Source organism: Amphiura filiformis, chromosome 1 (assembly GCF_039555335.1).
Source record: "Amphiura filiformis chromosome 1, Afil_fr2py, whole genome shotgun sequence".
NCBI classification, from domain to species: Eukaryota; Metazoa; Echinodermata; class Ophiuroidea; order Amphilepidida; family Amphiuridae; genus Amphiura; species Amphiura filiformis.
Genome location: NC_092628.1, coordinates 95,536,470 through 95,558,607, shown reverse-complemented (window position 1 = coordinate 95,558,607; position 22,138 = coordinate 95,536,470). Strand labels below are relative to the sequence as shown.

At 34.0% G+C, this 22,138-nt stretch overlaps 1 long non-coding RNA gene across 1 annotated transcript; it reads left to right on the top strand.

The window, feature by feature from the left end:
- Positions 1-4,578: 4,578 nt before the first annotated feature.
- Positions 4,579-15,851, top strand: LOC140167631 (uncharacterized). The gene is made up of 4 exons (XR_011861065.1): positions 4,579-4,600; positions 13,901-13,945; positions 14,374-14,483; positions 15,641-15,851. It is a non-coding gene; the product is annotated as an uncharacterized lncRNA (long non-coding RNA).
- The last annotated feature ends 6,287 nt before the right edge of the window (positions 15,852-22,138 follow it).

The window sequence follows — 22,138 nt, the reverse complement described above, 5'->3', positions numbered from 1 at the left end:
ACATCTGGAAATTGGAAATGGTACAACAAAAGCCCACTTCGTCTTCTATGACAACAGAATTACCAGTAGTGTATCAGCCATACATCACCAACTGCAATGGCAAACCCTACAGCACCGCTGTGCCAAGCCTAAAGTTGAAATAATGTATCATATCGCTTACAGAATCGATTATATTCCTCAGTCTTACCTTATGCCAACCGTGATGCTACGTGGCCACTCTATGAAATATCACGTGTCATTTAACAGGACAATTAATCTTTTGCCAACATTCGTTTTTCCCGGCCAGGCTTCCCGAATGGTATCAGGCTCTGGAATGCAATTCTCCAGCAGCTCCCTGGAATGCTTCAGAGGGTAGGTACAGTCTGTCCAGCTTTGCTAGACTGATTCCAGTTTTTATTGCACGTTAGTTGTAGTTCAGCATTGTAAATTTCCTTCACCCATCCTACAAAAAGTACGAATATACGCACAGTGGAATTACTATTCACGAAGAGGACGCTTGCGTGATCCTTTGCTACAATAAAGGGAGCAAACATTCTCCCATCCAGCAACTGCTGGTTAATTTCCTTGTTATCCATGCTGTCAAAGGTCTTGAGCTAGTGATCTATGAAGCTATGTTGGGATAGTGAGGTGGGTGTTCACCAGTCCATATTATTTGCATATTCTATAGAGTACAGCTTTTTGTGCAGTCTCAAGATATGGAGCAGCTCGTCGAAGCAGCTCCAGCCGCAGCCTAAGCAGTCTTTAAAATTTTGATGATCACAGGTGACACATGATATGTCTTACGGAGATGCATATAATATTAACGCTTTCTGCCTCTTCTAGCATGTCTAGTGCGGTTCTAAACGAGTGGAGACTTGAATTGCAAGTTGCAGCACCCCTCTAGCACAAAAAGCACAAAGTAGTATTTTAGGGTTTTCGAGAGCAGAGGAAAGATTGAGGGTTGATTTCGGTTCTCTGACATAATTGAAATAAAATGAGCTTCCATGTCACTCCAGAAGGGGTCAAAACTGAAAAATACTTGGATGACTGTAAAATTAGGATTAAAAAAGTATTCCGTCTACGTCTTATGGTTACAGTGATATAAGATAAAACGTGTCAAGTTAATGTCAAAGGTCAAAATTTTGAACGCCTCCCATTTCTTCCAAAATAGGTTCAAATATTTCATCTAGTCCCAGGATTGAAACAAAAATAGTTTACGTCTCTTATATTTGGTAACAGGACAAAGTAGGCCAGTGCCATCTAATTCTGTTGACCTTTGACGTTTGTGTTGTTTTACTCTTTAAAGGAAACACAGCAGACAATGCAAACTATAATACTTCTAATAAACTATTAATCCTTCTCGGTAACCGTGCATAAGTCGTAGCTAGTATGAACAATATACATTTTTTAATCCTCCTGACAAGACGGCTAGTTTGATATGCATTTTATATACTTTTTTGAAGAAACTGTGTTGTCTCTTTGTTTCGCTTGTTGGAATCTTTTTTGCGCCTTGTATAGGCCAGTTTGTCACTTTTAAAACTGGACCTTCGTCTATTCAATTGCTTGTAACTTTACTTCTTGAGGTCACATTGATTCAATGTGGTGTCATAATGTGCAAGATTAGACAGAGCAACTATTAAAAAAAAACTTTACCCCAATATTGTTCAGTTTTGAAATTGTGATTATTTTTCCAAGTGTAAGGATACTTTATTGGAGCAGTATAGTTAGGCTATTGCCGGTAATATTAAAGATATTCCCCCTCCTGGAGGGACGTTTTTTCTAATTATCTCAAAGAACCGTTACACAGTGTCAACAGCCAGTGTTATAAATATAAACTTAATACTCCGTTGGTGAGCGACGGGCGATTGGTATTTCAATTTGCAAGAAAAGGAGGCCTACCGTATCTGATTGGCTAGAAATCGATCGCTTTGTCGCTCAGAGGTGTAGTACAAACTCAAAATGGAGACATGTATTCAATTCGATTGAAATCGATGTTCTATTATTCACGCAGATAAAGAAAGTGGATAATGTAGGCCTACATTGTATTATAGATACAGCAGCTGGATTTTACACGGGTTCCTTTTTTATAATTCATTTCTCAAATAGTTCAATATATCACAATTTTTACTTTGGATTTCAAAATATTTACTTATAAAATGCAGTTAAAGATATCCACAGCAAACAGCAAGGCCCCGCTAATTAGTGTATTGCTTTTCGAGTTAGTGTACTGCAAACAAAACCTGCGTTTTACCTGAAAACAAATCGAATTTTCTATAATAGTAACACCATATATGGTACTGATCATGCGCAAATCGTAGAATAGAAACTAAGCGGCAGGCTCTATGGCAGGGCTATGGTATCTCATATCATGTAAATGGTATGCTTAGCCTGAGTCGCTCGGCCTATCTCGAACAAAATCGCCATGCGTAGCTTTTGAAAAACGAGAGGATTCGCCGTACTATCACGGCAATTTTTGACACGAAGATATAGGGATGATGACGTAGTGCGTTATCGACTCTAAATTCCTTCATCTGCTCTTGTTTCACAAAAACCCTAAATATGAACCCATTTAAGTATCTTATAATTGCAGAGGGCGTGCATTTGATTGCTTCTGAATCTATATAATTAAGAATGGGCCTGCCCAAATTTACATAAACACGACATTGAAAGCAACGTCAGCTCCATAATGCATGCCCGCTGTATGCCATTATTTCATTATTAGAAATACGACTTGAATGTATGTTGTTCAATCACCTCATTTGGACATGGAGATACTGGATAGCGTTAAAGAACTACTATGGCCAACTATCCTCGTTCTGCTCCTAGGCAACTGTAAGTAGACGGTTTGATTGTTTACCGTTATCATGCATATTTATATATTTATGATTCTAAAATCGTCCCTATAAATAAATCTTTAGGGCAGTGTACATAATTGTATTTGATCTTAAATTTTAAACAATTTATAAGTACTTAACTAGACCAATGAGCCGGTGTTTCTCTGCAAGTACCATTACCATGATTAACAAAAGATAAATCACATTTAATTTACATTTTATGATGCCAACACAATGCTACCGAAATGTGACTTGAACCGCTAAAACTATTTCTACACGCTTTTGTCCCATGATGAAGGTGATTTGTGATTATTTTCAAGCAAGGGAGTGTCTTTCCTCATGTCCCGTTCTGTATATCAATGCTAACATAGGTTATACGAGACAGGCTTGTGCCCAAGTTCAGTCCACCTCGTTTGAGTCGAGCCAAGTCCATTTGTGTCCGAGCCACGATCGAATCCAAGTTCGGAGTGACGAGTCCTATTCCAACAAAATAATGTCAAATCCACGTTTAAGTTATGGATTGATATCGACGATTCCAAAAAGCCATGAATGTTGAACCATTCTATTATACATGACTATATGTACACTGCCACAATGTATGCACATTAGTTTTAAGAACATTTAACTCTAATTGACATTATTTTGTAGATGAATTATTTCTCAATTTACACATATTTAATTGGACTGAACCGGAATGACTGATTCAACAAAGAGTTTTTTTTTCCTTTTAAAGGATGTCTCCTGCAATCACAACATTATACCTTATATGTTAGAAAAATAATTATCAAGCACAAATCACACGGTTTATTTAAAACAAGCTCATATTAACCATTAAACAAATAAAAACAGCCATTTCGGCGCCCGGGAATTTTGAATATCACGTGTTGAGAGGCGGCTGTATTAATTCGTTTTTATGATCAATACGAGTTTGTTTAAAATAAAACCACGTCATTCGTGCTTGATAATTAATTTCCTAACATGTAAGGCATGATGTTTTGATTGCCGGAGACATCTTTTAAATTACAAATACGAGTGAAATAGTGAAACCAAATACATCAAAAAATGCAGTCATTGCGTGTATTTATTTAAACATTACAAAGTACATACATTTCAAAAAAGCTCAATTCTAATACTGATAAATCCATACAAAGACATATTATAGATGCCTTATATTTAAACATCAAATTTGAGTACATTTCATATATGCTCTTTGTGTCATTTATCATAATTGTTGTTTTTCTTCAATGCAAACATTTTAATTTTCCAAATGGTATTTCAAGGACACTTTAATAAGATCTAATTTTTTAATGAAATGCATCCAAATTGACAGAGTAGATGGACCTTTTATCACGCATTAGTATCTTTTGCTCTCGTTTCTGAAAGGCGAGGTTAAATTTCATTTCAAATAAAACCGGCACAACTACATACAGCAGTCGGGTAAATGGTGACTTTATTATATATGTAGATTCGCGTTATTTCATCGCCTTCCTGCAAAGCAAACGGGCCTTAAATTCTACTGGGGTTATGAGAAAATAAAAACTTTCTTGCCTAAGTTCTTCAGGTGTCAAACTGTCAAATTTTGACGATGCTGTCAATTAGATTACCCACATTTAATTTCTACTAATGTGTTCTTGTGGCTTTCCCTAGGTTGTTACGGTTCTTCACATCGAGAATTGCGAGATTTCCTGATGAAAGATTATTCAACCATTCATATTCGACCCGTGATAAAAACTTCGACTACAACAAATGTCACTTTCAGACCTATCTTTGTTAACCTGATTGAAATGGTACGTTTAAGTAACTAAATGTAATTAGAGTGTTTAAATTAGTTTAATACCAGTTCGAATGACCTTGATTTTGACTCCAGAGTCTTGAATTATTGTGCAACCAGACGTGACTTTTAATTTGGTTTATGGATGAGACAGATTTTCTCTTTTTCGATTGACAGTACAATACTATGTATATAATTAAAAATCCTAACACACATAATACATCCTCACTAGCTTTTTCCCCCACACCTCTACAAGTATACAAAACGTATTTTAATATATATATATATATATATATATATATAAATATATTACAATTCAGTTACACACGGCAACCTGCACAACATGATGCATAAAATCGGAAATAGTCCCTCCCAAATAAATGAGAAAACTATTTTCTTGCTTTTCATGATCAGCTTAATTGCTTACCTGTACTGATGCTATATTAAAGTTATCGAATTACCGAGAAAATGAACATGGAAATAATCGGTGTTGAAGTTAAAAAGTGGCCACATTGCACTTTGATTGAATCTCAAATTACGTAAACATCATGTAAATCATTCATTCATTCATCATTTATTTCCATATGAAATTAATACATAATTACATACTTCAAAATCAGACAATATTAAATTATCAAAATACATCAAAATCAGAAAAATAACTTAATTACAACAATTAACAAGACATGTTATGGAGGAGAAGGCTGGAAGGCCAAATAGGCCTGTAAAATGCCTTCCCCTATAGGGTTTGAAACAAAAACAAACAAAAAAATATTTAAAAAACAAAAACAAAGCCAAATAGTACAACTACGGAACAAGACAAGGACGGGGCTCATAGAAATTTATAAACCATAGGTTAAATTTGTTTTAAGTGCTCAAAAGAGAAGAAAAAATATCAAACTTAAGTTGAAGTAAGCTTTTGCTTAAATTGATTACGGAAATGTTTAACTGATTCAGATTGCTTAAATTCATTTTCTAGTGTATTCCAAAGATAGGGACCGCTAGTACGAACAGAATGATCCGAAAATGTTTTCTTATTTTTAGTTAGATTGTAGTTGTTACAGTGTCTTGTCGAATAGTTGTGGATATCAGACCCTTTCTTAAAGTAATATTTAAATGAGGAAGGTAGTTCATTCATGGAGTATCTATACATATAAACACCCAATTCAAAAGTATACTAGCTTTGCTCCAAAGCCAACCTATTTTCCATCCAATTGAAAGAAAAAATGAAAAAACCATGCCATATGCCCTCTGACACTATAGTAAAGACCGGCTGGCGCGTCGGTCACTGGACTTTCGCGGTTGGTGTGTTGGGTAGACCAATATCTCAGGTAGACAGTGATCTGTAAGTGGTCCTACTTTTACTTGTTGGTGACTTGTTTATAGTGAAGCTTGCCTTCGGCAAGCTCTGTACAAATACATGTACTGCTGGGTGATGCATGGGAGTGGTATTAATTTTTACAGAATGGATTGGCCTATATACATTTTCTTTACTAATACTAGTCACTTGCTTGGGTTTATTTTACTTGGGGATCTCTGGATCTTCTAAGGTACTGCGAGGGCTCTGATCAAGAGCTAAAGTATACGTGTCAATGACGGTTAGAGCATTGTATTTGGCAAAAATGGGTGCAGTATGACTTCTGTTGTAGTGACTATTAGAAATTGTCCTTATTGCCCACTTTTGGAGCTTGACAAGTTTGTCTAAATAGGATTTACAAGTATTTCCCCAGATAAGTATACCATAGTTTAAATACGGCAAGATAAGGGTACAGTAAAGAGTGAATAATATACGGTTAGGGACAAAGTGTTTAAGTTTATTTATTACACCAACATTTCTAGCAATTGTTTTGGACGCACAATCAATGTGATGTTTCCATGTAAGGCATTCGTCAATTAACACACCTAGAAATTTGGTATGTTTAACTCTCTCCAAACAGGTATTGTCTTAAGTTACATTTATATCAGATTTATCCAAATTTGATACCATATGCGGTGTTCCAAGAATCATATAGTTCGTTTTGCTAGCATTAACTTATTATTTGTTAGCTTTGAACCAATTGTTAACTTCTTTTAGTTCTTCGTTTATAAGATTGATTTGATATTTAATGTTGGGATGCAAGTACAGAATAGTTGTATCATCAGCGAACAGGATAAAATCTAGAACATTTGAAGTGTTGGTTATATCATTTACATAAAGTATAAAGAGTAGAGGGCCTAATATGGACCCTTGGGGAACACCGCAGATAATATCTTTATGTTTAGACTCGCATGAGTTATATGAAACATGTTGTTTCCTATTACATAAATAGCTTTCAAACCATTCTAATGCAATTCCACGAAATCCGTAATGTTCCAATTTATGCAAAAGTATATTATGATCAATGGTATCAAATGCTGTTGATAAGTCAAGAAAGATACCTATTGTAGTTTCGTTTGTCTCAACGGCATTGTTGATCTTATCTACAAGTTGTAAAATAGCCATATAGGTTGAGTGCTTGGGACGAAACCCAAACTGTTTGTCATTAAGGATTTCATGGGCATCAATATAATGAACACATTCTGTTAAACACAAGTCTTTCTAAAATTTTAGAGAAACATGGTAGTAGTGAAATTGGTCGGTAGTTTGACAATTGCTCGGCATCATCCTTTTTATAAATTGGTTCAACCTTTGCTATTTTTAACTTGTCTAGAACAACCCCAGTTGAAATAGATAGATTGAAAATCATCGTGAGAGGTTTCACTATTTCATTTACTACTCTTTTCATAATAAAGTTTGAGATGTTGTCATTACCAGCACCCTTCTTTGGGTTGAACTTATCAATTATCTTCGTGATATATCTTTCAGGTTTAAAATACATACTATTAGACTTAATGTCACCAAGATAATCATAATAATTTTTAGCTGTACTATGTATATTTGATGCAAGTTTAGGCCCTATGTTAACAAATAAAAAAAAAATCATTAAATGCATTTGAAATATCTTGAGGATTTGTAATGGAATTTCCACACTCATCCTTATATTTACTTTGTGAGGATTGCTTATGGTCTTTACCTAAAACATTATTGATTGTTTTCCATGTCTGCCTCATATCAGTTTTGGCGTGTTCAAATTTTGAGAAAAAATATTTCCGTTTTGATTTACGTATAAGCATGTTAAGTTTATTTTTATAGGTTTTGAACTTTTGAAGTCGTTCTTTGCTAGGGGAGTTGAGATAACATTTATATAATTTATTTTTCTTGTTTATACTCGCCAGTAAACCTTTTGTGATCCATGGAGATATTGGTTCCTTTTTTCGGTTACTTCTGCGTTTTTCCAGTGGAATACATTCATTGTATAGCTTGTCAAAAGTTACAAAACAATTATTATAATCATCATTTGCATTTTTTTTTCCATTTAAAATTTCATTCCATTGGACTTCCGAAAGCTTCTGTTTTAATTTAGTGATATTACCATCAAAATGATTTCTCTTATATATGACTTTCTGTGCTTTATCAGAAGTGTTAGTATACTCCAGGTTAGTTGACAACGTTGTTGGAAAATGGTCAGTTAAATCAGTAACTACAATTGAGGATTTTATAATGTCTTCATTATTAGTCAATATATTATCAATAATTGTTGCTGAGTGAAGACTCTGTGATTCTGGTTGGTTTGTAGATCGAAGGTATCAATGAGTATGAATATATGAGTTCAAGATAGTCATGCATGACTGTCAACCTTTAAGAGGTCAATGTTGAAGTCGCCCATAACATTTCTTGCAATAGGCTATATGAAAGTACAAATAAAGTACTTAAAGGCCAACAAACCGGCAGCAAGGTTTAACAGGATATCGAGTATTGACTACCCAGCAAACACAAAAACGTTTATAAAACGTTTTAAATAAGTTATATTTTGGGTTTTGGTTTAGGTAAAAACGTTTTAATAACATTAAAATGTCGGGTTATATAAAGGTCATGAAATCGTTTTAAAATGTTTTGTATGAAAACACACTACAACAATATTTTTAGAATGTTTTCGAAATGTCATTGTAAACTATTTTTGAAAACATTTTTGGCCAAATATTTTGTCAACACTTAAATAACGTTATGTTAAAATATTTGTACCCAGCAAACACAGCAAAATGTTCTTAAAATGTTTTTTTACAAAACGCTTTAATAACATTTAAATGTCGGGTTATATAAAGGTCGTGAAAACATTTTAAAAACGTTATCATGGTTAATGTAACTATTTTGGGCAAACATTTTTTGCAAAAAATATTTTTTCAACCCCAAAATAACATTCAGTTTAGAATGATTTGTACCAAGTTGTCAAAAATGTTTTTGGAATGTTATTAAAACGTTTTCTTCCCTTTATATAACCCGACATTTAAATGTTTTCTGTAAAACATTTGTGTTTCCTGTGCAGTAAATTACCAACAAAAATGTTATTTAATGTTATGAAAACGTTTTATACCATTAATGTACTCTTTATATAACCCGACATTTAAACGTTTTCTGACAACCTTTTATAACCTTTTGCGAATGATGTCGAAAAGTTTTGTGTATATCGAACTAATACCAGTATAGTACATGTGTTCCAATGCACTAGACCACTTGACCATCGATTCTTGGGTTGCCATCTTGAAATTTGAAGCTATATACATAACTTCAACGCAACAGAAGCACGTTTTACTATCGGTATGGAAACTCTGGTCCATTACAATTCGATCTTCATCCGTCACACAACGAGCAAGATGCATGTGAATATGTTTGGTACACAAACCTGTTTAATTCGGGCATAGAAGCAGCGATGAAAACAACGCTCAAAAGTCATTTTCTTTTTAATTATACTCCTCCAGATTTCAGATTTATACTCCTCCAGATTTCAGATTTAGGTTGAGACATGTTTTCAAGAAATTCACAGAATATTGCACGACGACACGTAATTTGTGAGCAAAAGAGAAGCACTTTTTACCACCGCTATGGAATATATAGACCATAGGCATAGACCAGTAGTGAAAACAACTCTCAAATGTCACTTTCTCCTTAATCATACTCCTCCAGATTTCAGATTTAAAGGCCCATTCAGTTATTTGCTCATCCATTTTTTGCCATATTTCTCATTTCAAAAATACCAAATGACAATTTGAATGACTTATCCTTCACTTTTAAGCAATTTATAAACAATTTTAATTTTTTTACACTTGCGCTGGGATCACTGAACGGGTCTTTAAGTTGAGACATGTTTTCAAGAAATTCACAGAAAATTGCATGACGACACGTATTTGTGAGCGAAAGAGAAGCACCTTTTACCATCGCTATAGAATATCTAGACCATAGGCATAGAACAGTGGTGAAAACCACGCTCAAATGTCATTTTCTCTTTAATTATATGGTCGAATCCAACCAAAAGTGTTCACGGGCCAAAAAAAAAAGTCCGAAATAAAAATGTCTCCACAATTTTTTCCTTTTGCCCATTGATTGATGACATATTGGCCTTATAGGAACCAAAAGTGCCATTGCTAATCTTGAAAAATAAATCCAGGACGTGTGATAGTAAATGTGATATCAAAACCCAATGTTACCTACGAATACCACTAGGATGCTTTCACTATCGCAATACTAATCAACCTAAAACAAATGGAATATTCCTTTTAACGCTTTTTTTGTGTAAAGTAGACCACAGGGTGTGAGGAAAATGCTAGCTCAACCAGAAAATATTTGTTTTTATTTTTATAACGCGATCAAGGTGATCTTAGTCAATTTATGCTAGATTATTTTTGGAAAATGAAGTTAAGGTCAGTTTCTGTATTTTATATATCAAATGAGTATGAATCAATTTACACATTGTATTAGAACGAGTAGGATATATGTTTTCAAGAATATAAGGAATTATACGCATACACCTAACGCTTTATACAATGAAAAGGTGAAGAAACCCGGGTATTCGTAGGTAACATGAGCGATTTAACAATATCTATATTGCGTTTAGAGGTTTAAATTTTGCTATTATGGTAATGTATTAATACAATGGTAGTTTTTAGATCTCTTTCAGATGGTACGTCCAAATGAATAAATGCTATTACCTTAGATCAAAAAATGTTGATGCTTTTAGCAAGATTTTGACCACTTCATTTTGATATACAAGTAGTTAATCAGCAATTTTACATAATAAATAATTGTTGAATGAATCCGTATATGGGTAATAATAGTGTCCTGGGGTACCGCTTAAAGTTTTTGACAATTAATTTCCATTGGTTGGGACACTTCATCGCACATGTCATGTATTATGCTGTATTCGTAAGTAACATTTCAGTATTTGTAGGTAAGAATTAGACTTTTGGTGGATATCGCAATCAAAACTTCATTTTATAAAGCACTTTAAATGTTTTATTTTCTTTATGTGCGTTTATTGATACTTTAGACCCTATCATGTATTAATAATGTCGGTTCACAGCGGTTGAAAGAGGATTGAAGTAAGAAACGAAGGCACTAAAGTGACTTTAATTTGCTTATATTGCACACAAATCGCTTAAAACCGTTATTGCAGACTTGTGAAGTCCATCTTGGAGTCAGTTACGTCTTGTGGCCTTTCGTTTGAGGGCAACTACAATTAGCTTTATACCAGGGTCCATCAATGTGTTGTCTAGATCATGAGACAATGAGAACAGTCGTTTTTTCCATGGTATTCGTAGGTAACCTTAGCGAAAACGTCAAAAGTTACCTTCGAATAAATCAATTTGGACACAAATTACTCAGAAACCAGAAGGTCGGTAAACATTTAAAATGGAGCACACATGACAGTTGACAAATCCAAGTATTTATCCCCTTCTAATCTTCTTTGAATCTGATTTTTCTTTCAAATGAGCAGACCGTCGTCTATTTCAGTACATATTTTTCACCAATTAAGCCGTATTCAGTTTTGCATGGTGGGCATGTATGTGAATTCGCAACTTTCATTGACATATGATTTGATAGCAAACATACAGGCCTTTGTTATGTACCAATATGGGCATTGGCATGAATGGCGGTGTTTCACAATACTGTCATGATGTCAAATTGTATTCGTAGGTAACATTCGGTTACCGAAATTTACCTACGAATACTTGCTTTTATTGTTGACATCTCAGAAATATTTAAACGCAGGCTATTGAAACTTGGTAGAAATAAAGAGTGTATTACCCTGCACCTATTGCTTAACTATTGTTTACTATTCTCTCACTTTGTGGAAATGGCACAGCTTTTAACATGTATTCGGAGGTAATGCATATTTTTTACCAAACCTACCTTTGTGCCATTTAAAATTTCTGGCAGCTAAACACAATAATAAAGATGTCCGAATGCAATGCATTTCAGTATTGGACATATCAAAGCTTGTATCAATTGCGCATTTATTAGTGATTTCCATTTTTTAAAGATATATCTAGTGCTATGAAAAATTGTATTCGTAGGTAATGTAAAAAAATACCACTAAAAACATTATCACAAAAAATTCATAATTATGTACAAATATGTGAAAAATTGAACAGGCAATCTTTGAATACACACCTTTCAGGAAATCAATTTAGATTCAATCCAATGACTTCTTTTCATAACTGATATATATGTTTTTAAAAATACTTTAAGAAATATTTTGAAAAAATGGGTAAAAATAGCATGTTTTGGGGGCTCTGTGTCTAAGTTTTTCACAGAAGGGGTCTTATTATATATGGCGCGAAGCGTATGATCAAGGCGAATAAACACAATACAAAACCGAAAGCCAATTGATTAATACTTTTAAGTTATGGCCCTGAACATGCCGTGTACACTTTTCGTTGGATTCGACCATATACTCCTCCAGAATTCGGATGTAGGTTGAGACATATATCAAAGTTTTCATAGTAAAAATTCCAAGAAAAAACTCACGTTTTCCATACAGTTTCGGCAATCCTATCTGTTGCCTTTCTCAATGGTATATGCCAATAGATCCCTTGTTGGATGGTATGACGTCATCGGAAGATGATGACGCCCTCAGGATCAATTGGTCATAGACGTGAGTCACGTGACTCAGTTGGAAGGCCCCCTCGTCGCCGTTCATTAGGCTCTCTTTCATGCTTGGTCGTGATTTCCTCCGGATCCAGATAGATTCCCTTATCCATCTGGTGTTTCTCGTGTCGTCCGTAGCTAGAATTTTGGATTGTCCCAGTTAATAAGATGGTTTTCTTTACTGGCATGTTCTGCAATTGAGGATTTCATTTCAATTGACTGCGAATCCTTCCGAGTTGCCCTGGTGTAATTTTGGGCCATAATTTTTTCCGATTCGACTCTGTGCTCTTTTTTTTTCGAGTACCGAACCGGCGACCCGAATTTTTACTATGAAAACTTTGATATCTGATAACTGTATTCCTGATGAATCTCTTCAATAGGTTGAGACATGTTTTCAAGAAATTCACTGAAAATTGCATGACGACACGTGAAAGAGAACTTAAGCACTTTTTACCATCCCTTTTCTAGACCCGCTTGAAATTCGAACACGCGAAGTAAATTTCTGTGGGTTGTGCTACACTTGAAGACCTGAGCGCAAGAAGACTGTAAGTCCACTTGGCCCCTCAACATGTATACACTTAAGTTGCGTATAGTTTCGTATAGTTTGGTAATGTTTTATACATGTTCAGGGGCCAAAACCCTGGAACATGTATTAAACATTATAAAACCCTACGAAAGTATACGTAACTTTAGTGTATACATGTTTAGGGGCCTAGTGGACTTACGGTCTTTTTGCGCACAGGTCTTCACTTGTTAACTGACTCTGGTTACGTCCCGGGGGTTACGTTTATAAAAAAAAAGTATAAAAATATTGGAAATGTTTGGCATTGTTGTCTTTCTGATATTTTGTGGGTTATTACATAGATTTCTTTACACAGCCACCATAATAGGGAAAACAACTTAGTAATCATTACATTTTTTTAGAATTATTATTTGAATTTCAATGCGAGTTCTATTTATGAGCTTTTATATTTACATCGGTCGCTGTGATGTACGAGCGTATTAAAGTAATTATGGATGACAGTATTATGACAATCATTGAATTCACGGCGCAAAATAGCGATTCATACATCATGTACATAGTCTAACCATGCTAACAGACAATTTCATATCCCGTGGCTAATTTTGTCAGTGATTCGCTTTTACAGGCAATGTTTCAAGGGACACTACTAATGAATTGGTAGACTTATTGCTCCAAAATTGATGTTATTGAATATGAGGCATAAATTGTTTTACATGAATAATAATGAACTCTATCGAACAAGAAGGGGAACTATTATTTTATGCTTTTTTTTGCCATTGTCATGATTGCAGGATACAAGGAACCAACAGTACACACTTTTTTCTTACCTGAAAACAGTAAGTGCCATATTCCACCTCCATTTTCATATATCAATTTAATATCAACAGCCAAATAAAGAGCTATAAAGTTAGACAACGCAGTAATACAGGTACATTATTTCAACTTGCATTAAAATGTAAAAAATATATGAGGTATCGATCTAGTTGTCCGATGCGGTGGCATGCAGAACGCACACAAAACAGTTCGTTCAATTTGTGTTTCAATGTCATATTTCATGACAATTAAAAACACCATTATATCATTCACTAATCGCACATTCGGTAATTTGGTTTATTCTCTTCTACGCCATTATTATTGTTACAAACATGTACATTGAATATTATATTTTGTTGAGCTTTGTTGTTAGGATGAAAATAATTGTTGCTGCTTTTTTCTTTTGGTTTCATTTACTTTCTTTTCAAATAAACGTTAATTGACGCTCTAGGTTTGGAGAGACGAATTTTTGACCTGGAATGCGTCCGATTATGATGGTACCGATGTCATCTATCTACCCCATGATTCCATTTGGAAACCAGATATTACTCTCGAACAAGGGTAATGTAGAACATCTTAGGAATAATCTCATCACAATCAAATGCTGATCATACCATGCAATTTTGTCCATCCATACACTCTAATTTCGTAGTATTCATTTTCTAAATTAAATCCCTACTCATTTATTTTTGATCCTGTAACTTTTCGTTTTGATGCGATGTACTGTTCATTTGGATTAGGTTTATTATCATTTTGAACCGACAATCTTATCAATAGTTTCAGGAATTAACATGAACCTTATGTTGGATTATTTTGGCTTATATCATATTTTGTATGCATATTTTTTAATTATGTATATTTTAATGTGACCCCTGGGCCTCATGGAAAAACAAGGGATATCTTAAAACATCCACTGAATGAGTAACCCAGGCAAAAGAAAAAGACAAAAGAAAACAAAACAAAATTATGCCCAATTATTGCTTTATTTAAATTATTCTATTAGTTTCCGCCGCTTATGATTAAAGGAACACAACATTATGCCTTATATGTTAGAAAAACATGAATCACATGGTTTTATTTTAAACAAACTCGTATTGACCATAAAAACAGCCGACCCTTAACACGCGATATTCAAAATTCCCGCGCCGAAATTGTCTAGAGCAATGACGTCATGGTTATTTGTGCTCAATTGTCGCCAGCCTTCATTGTGTTACTGGGACGTCATTGCCTGTTTCGGACATTTGAATATCGCGTGGTGAGATACAGTTGTTTTTATTATATGAGATAGTTTGAATTAAAACGTGATTCGTGCTTGATAATTATTTTTCTAACATATAAGGCATAATGTTGTGATTGCCGGAGACTTCAAAAGCGACTACAATATCACGGTACAAACAAGTGTATGTTATCCCTGCTGTAACTCCTCTTACTGTATTACATCATGATGAGTCTAAAAGATTTTGTGTTTTGTTTTTGAGAACGCAAATGGGACGCGCAGGGAAAGTTGTGTGTTTTTCTAAAATTAACTGATTAATGGCTTTCACAGTGTTTGTGTATACCAGACTACTACTATGAACATGAATGCGATGATATAGTTTCATATCTCATTTTATATCACTAGTTATGATTGCAAGGTTAGTCAGTAATCACAAATATATTATACCCTAATTTCGTTGCTAGAAGATTAATATCTAATACGAATGTTTTTGGTTTTTCAGCCCTGAGTTTCAGCGGTACAACCCCGACTCTTTTGTGGAAGTTCACAACGATGGCATGGTCTACTGGTACGTCCAAGCAATCTATAAAGGCAATTGTCCTGTTCGGGTCAAATGGTTCCCTTTCGATGCACAAATTTGCTACATGAAATTTCTATCTTGGACCTACAATGGTCGGGAATTACGTATATATTCCGATAAATCTGTTGATGGAACCCAAAGAAGGTATGTAGATCACATTCTTAGTATCCGTATTTGAACTGAAGTCAAACAGTTTCGAACCGAAATAATTAATGCAGGAGAGTATGATGGAGAAAAATATATAAGACACGCGCGACTATATGGGCAGGGGTGACACTATATTCACTGAAGTTTTTATTGTAACAACGCAAACCTATGCACCGGCTTGTGCAACTTGGTTTGCGATCTACAAATTTAATATAAATACTGCTTCCTTTTATAGGCAACCGAAACCGTTGAGGGCGTGATGAGTTGGTCAAGATGAAAATCATAATCACAGACATTCTCAAGTCGCTATCACCGACCATATAGCCTCTTCTAATCATTCTATCAACTGGGAGGACTCAAAAGTTATTGACAGGGAAGCTGACCAAACAAGCCATCTGGATACGCCGAAAAGGAAAAGACACTCTAAATAAGGATGAGGGACCTATTCACTCAACAACATTTTTGACCAACCCATTACGCCCTCAACGGTTTACTGTTGCCTATAAAAGGAAACAGTCAGATGTGATGAGTTGCCAGTCTGATGAAAACACTAGTGTAGTGGTGATACGTCATCATTTTCACTGGAATTGTTCAAAAGGAACCATGTTAACAATCCTTGCTGTAGGTTTCTGTTCGGGGTCCAGACCATTAACGAACTCGTATACAATGGTATAGTCGCGTGCGATTATCTTGACTAATTCACTATAACCTTATATTTAAATGGCGAGATGAATTTATAACATGTAGGTAATTTTACTTTCAGCTATTTGGAGAATGGAATCTGGGATTTAGTTGAAGTTTCTGTCAAAGAAGTAACATCAACGTACAGCTGTTGCGAATTCAATTACTATAACTTGGAATATCGGCTTGTCTTTCATCGTCAGGCTTCATTCTACATCAATTATATCGTTATTCCTGTCATTTTACTCTCACTTCTTGCCGTCACAGTATTCTTTTTACCGCCTGATAATGGCTCAAAGTTACAGTTTTCAATAACAAACTTGCTGGCATTATCGTTCTTCCAAAAACTTATTTCTGAAGTGATACCGCCTGCCGGGGAAAATGCACCAGTAATCGGTGAGTTCGGGTTGATAAAAGGAATGCATCTTGTCCAAAACTGCAATCATCTTAAAAGCGTTTGCATATTTTATGAGAAACATGTTTTATTTTTAACTAAAAGGCTTCTTACTTTTGTTAAAAAAGGAAACAAAACCTTTTTTAAAGTCCAGAATCGCATGACCTTGATTTGAAATAATAACCGGGTTCTGAATAGTTTCACCCGATGACGTCTTAAGCTTCTTATTTTGTTTATTGATTTCAGTTTATTGTAATTACAGTTGCCAAAAAACGACGATGGGCTATGGTTGCATAAAACCACGATGGGCTATTTAAGTTACAGTTAAAGTTCCAATTACCATCACTCCTTTCAAATGTATGTGACATCATTGATTTCTTTAAAACAGTCACATGAACTTTTTTAATATATTGTCATTCTTTTGTCATCGAATCTGTGACATTTCATGTCGAAAATGTACAACAATGTTATTATTCAAAGCAAAAAGCCAGAACAATAGCTATAGCTATCAATGAAATTAATAACCAAACATGCCAGATGTTCTAAGAATACACCTTACGCTTATATACATTAGTGACTTCTTTATTTTCAGATTATTATTTCCAAATCATGATCATCATGGTCAGCTTATCTGTGTTTGCAACAGTTGCTGTCATCAATATAAACAGTCGATCTCAGGAACCAGTTCCCAAATGGATAAAATGGCTTGCATTTGAAAAACTACCACATATTTTGTTCTTGCACAGCTATGTACAAATGGTAAGGGAAGCTAACAAAACACCAAACTCAGAACCTGAAAGGACGACAACAAGAAAACGAAACAAAGTTGATGACGATGTGATTCAACACATATTGAAGCCGGCAGTTGCCATTAACTCGGATTTCAAAAACACTGACCATGATCAAGGTTTTACTACACATAACAAAGATGATAAAAGCGTGTTTGCCAAAGACTGGTACCTTGTAGCACTAGTTGTTAGTCGCTTGTTTGCATTGCTCTTCTGTGCTGTTGCCATATTGAGCACTGTGTCTATTCTTACATTCATATGGTATCAAAGTACCATTGAATTTGACGATGCTTTGGGTAAACTGAAAGATGAATGGATGGCAAAAACATTATTCTCTGATGCATAATTATCAACGGACGGGGCTCGAAGAAAGTTTCAAATTGTCTGAAATTTTTATTTTGATGATCATATTTGAAATCAGTATAAATACATTAAATAAACCCAAACAATGAGAATATTGGTTCAACGGATCTTGAGATAGCTCTTACTATTTTGAGAAAATGTCTCAAAACTTAGCCTTTTTTATGTTGAAGCCTATGGACAGCACGCAAAGGAGTGTTTTTCTTTCAAAACATATTGCTAATTATTGTGCTAAATATTATATGTTAATAGCACCGAAGAGCACCAGAGTCTATGGATCATGTGTTTAAGTTTAAAACACATATGGTTACCACCAAAATGTAGATTACTTTGGTTGGTCCTCATTTTACCGTGGGTTCTGTATAATAAGAGACTGTTAAAGGCTGTCCAGTATTAACATTATAATTTTACGTCACACTTTACATGTACATATGTCAATACACCCCTACCAGTGGGGATTTTATTAGACAGCGGTAGATACGAGACTTGGAGGATGAGTGGTCAAAACCTTTAGACACCCTATTTTAAGGGATTGGATAATACATATTTTATGGCAAATTATTACAAATTTATATTTTTGATATTTAACAGTCCTCGAAGTGAAGTTAATAAATTTAATGATATGTGCTTAAAGTGTATGTAGCTGGGAGGAAAAGCCGTCCATCATTTGAAAATATTGACCTTTCGTATTGAAGATATCTCTCACACCTAATCATTACCCAACTTGTTTTAGTGCACGATTGTAAAAAAATATGCCCCTCGTAAATTTAAGCTATAAACAGTATTGTATATATTTATGTGATCTAGGAAGTGTGGATAAAATTAATTTTGAGATGTTCAATAATATTATTTGATAATCACTCTCCTATCAATGATAAAAATAACATAATCAGTGCAATACTCATCTCCATTTTGGCCATCTTGAGAAAATTGCGTTCTGATACCAGAAGCCCATTTTCGCCAAACTGAAGACGAGACAGTGTTTTACTGAGCCCTCGATATATATATTTGAATGCCATAAATGAAGGACAAAGTGCATAATGTGTTGAGTTCCTTTCACATGAGATTTATTACAAAGAAAGATGGTAAAATTGGTTGAAACATTTTTACTTTCATTAAAGCATGTTAAAGTTCAAATAAATATTAGAATTATTAAAATTTTGATTTTGATTGCCAACTATTTGAATTTTGTGACTGGAATTGTGAGAAAACATGCAAACTGGCATGTTTTCAGCTAATTTTCCCTCAAATTGGTCATATATGTTTCATTTGCCAAAATATTAACAAGATAATATATATTTTTAATCAAACAAAAAATAGTACTGTATTTTTCTGGAATCGAGAGAAAGCATTAGTGTGATACCAAATTTGTCAAGTATCATAATCTGTGGGCATTGTAACATAATATTGAAGAAGAAATTGAGAAAAGTAAATTGCCCGGAACAGGAATCCAAGACCTCAGGTAAACAAGACAATATTAAACCACAAGAACAAAATCTTAAGAATTTATAATTCCTTCTCATTATTTTAGTTCGTTTCCCTCTTTACATTCATCCTCACAAAGTTTACACTCTTCTCACAATGTCTCTTTCTGATTTACATTCATCTTCACAAAGTTCACACTCTTCTCACATTGTCTCTTTCTGATTTACATTCATCCTCACAAAGTTTACATTCTTCTCACATTGTCTCTTTCTGATTTACATTCATCCTCACAAAGTTCACACTCTTCTCACATTGTCTCTTTCTGATTTACATTCATCCTCACAAAGTTCACACTCTTCTCACGTTGTCTCTTTCTGATTTACATTCATCCTCACAAAATTTACACTCTTTTCACATTGTCTCTTTCTGATTTACATTCATCCTCACAAAGTTCACACTCTTCTCACAATGTCTCTTTCTGATTTACATTCATCTTCACAAAGTTCACACTCTTCTCACATTTTTTTTTTATCTTTTATTTTATTTGCTTCGTTGATTTCATCACATTATATATTTACATAACTCATTTGTTCTCCCTTAACTAATTTCTGCTAATTTCTACAATTTTTACTACATAAGCTTTCTGATTCTTAATTCAGAATGTAATAGACTGATCAAATCGGGATATTTCCGTAACGATATTTACTAATTGACAGTTTACTAACACTTATTATTTTATTGATTGTAGTATTACATTTTCCTGCATGGTAGTAACCAAAGATAACATCTGCTTGTGTGGTTTTAATTTTAACATTGTAGTGTTGCAAAATTATTTTGTCCACTTCGCTCCATATCTTTTTATTTTTTTTGTAAAACAAAAAAAAAGTGTTCAATATAATCTACTTCGTTACAAATTTCACATACATTACTTTGTTCTTTTCCTATTTTGTTAAGAAAGACTTTTGTTGCATAAATATTACTGGTTATTTTCCAATTCAATGTCATTAGCCTAGGTTCTTTTGTTGCCAGAATATTTTTCCAAATTTTGCTCCAATTGAATTTCATATTTTTGAATTTATTTTCCCAAAAGGTTTGACATATTGGTTTAGTCGAAATCTTTGATAACATAGCTTTCCTATATAATTGTGTGGTGCAATTCATTAATGCAACAAAAGTTTTTCCATCATAAAAGTATATGTCCTTGTTAATAGCATTCTGCTGTTTATTTTTGCATGTCTTTAAAATTGCTTGTTTTAGAGCTAAATATTGTATACAAACACTGGCTGGCTGTGGAAACCTACTTTTGATTTCGTCTAGTGAATGAAAGACACCGTTTTGATCATACAAGTCTGAAATACATATTATACCTCTTTTAGCCCATTCCTTGTAATAAAAAGTCTTACCTCTGCTAATTATACAAATATTGTTCCAAATAACTTCATCTCCCCAGTTTTGCACTTGGTTTTTGTCTTGAGTACTTTTTGTTGACAACCATACCTTGATTAGATTTCGGTAAAACATGGGCATCTCATTTATTATATATCTTACAACTGCATTGATATTTTCAAAATTACAGTTGCACTTAAAAATATGTACGCCTAACTGGGTTTTATTAATAATATATAAAGGAATATTTTTCCACGTGCTGATTTCTGACGATGCCAACTTTTTTATCCATAACAACTTCAATGAGTCCAGAAATATTTTAAAATTGAACATTTTTACGCCACCGTTGTCGTACTCGTTTACTAGTGTTGTTCTTTTAACCTTTTCCGAACCTCCCCATACAAACTTAAAAAACATACTATTTACTTTATTTACAAAACATTGTGGTAAGTCTATTATTGAACCTATATATGAAAATTTTGATGCCATCAAATTTTTACTATGAGTATTTTACCAACCATTGATAGGTTTCTCATTGTCCAAGCTCTTATGGACTTTTCTATTGAGACCATTTTCGGTTCCCAATTTGCAGACAACTCTTCAATATTAATTGATGGGTTAACTACTACTTTTGACACTGTTATTTGGTTCGAATTTCCAATTGATGTCACCGACCTTCTTTTTCAAACTTTTGCTTGCGCCAATCCAAACTGCGTCACTTTTGGTTTTATTAAGATGTAGACCTGAAATTTCTGTAAAACGGTCAAGGATTTCTATAACTCTATGTATTGACTTTTCATCCCTCACAAAGATTGTAGTGTCGTCGGCAAATTGAGTTATTTTAACTTCACCTTCCCCATAGTCTTTAAGGGGTAATTCAATACCCCGTATATCATTTGTTTGTCTTATCTTACTAGACATAATTTCTGACGCTATAAGAAATAATAAAGGAGATAAATTACAACCTTGTCTTAAACCTTCTTCTTGAAAGAAGAAATTTGACAAATGACCATTGTGTAATATACAACTTACAGTGTTCTTAAACATAGTGGTTATCCATTTTTTTTTTTTTTTTCTAAAATTTAATTTCTCAAGTGCAAATCAAATCAAATCTCTGTTTATCGTATCGAATGCTTTTCGAAAATCAATGCAAATCATAGCCCCTTTTACATTTTCCTTTTCTGTATATCTCAAAACATCTTCAACAAGGCGTATGTTTAAAGCTGCACCACGTTTTCT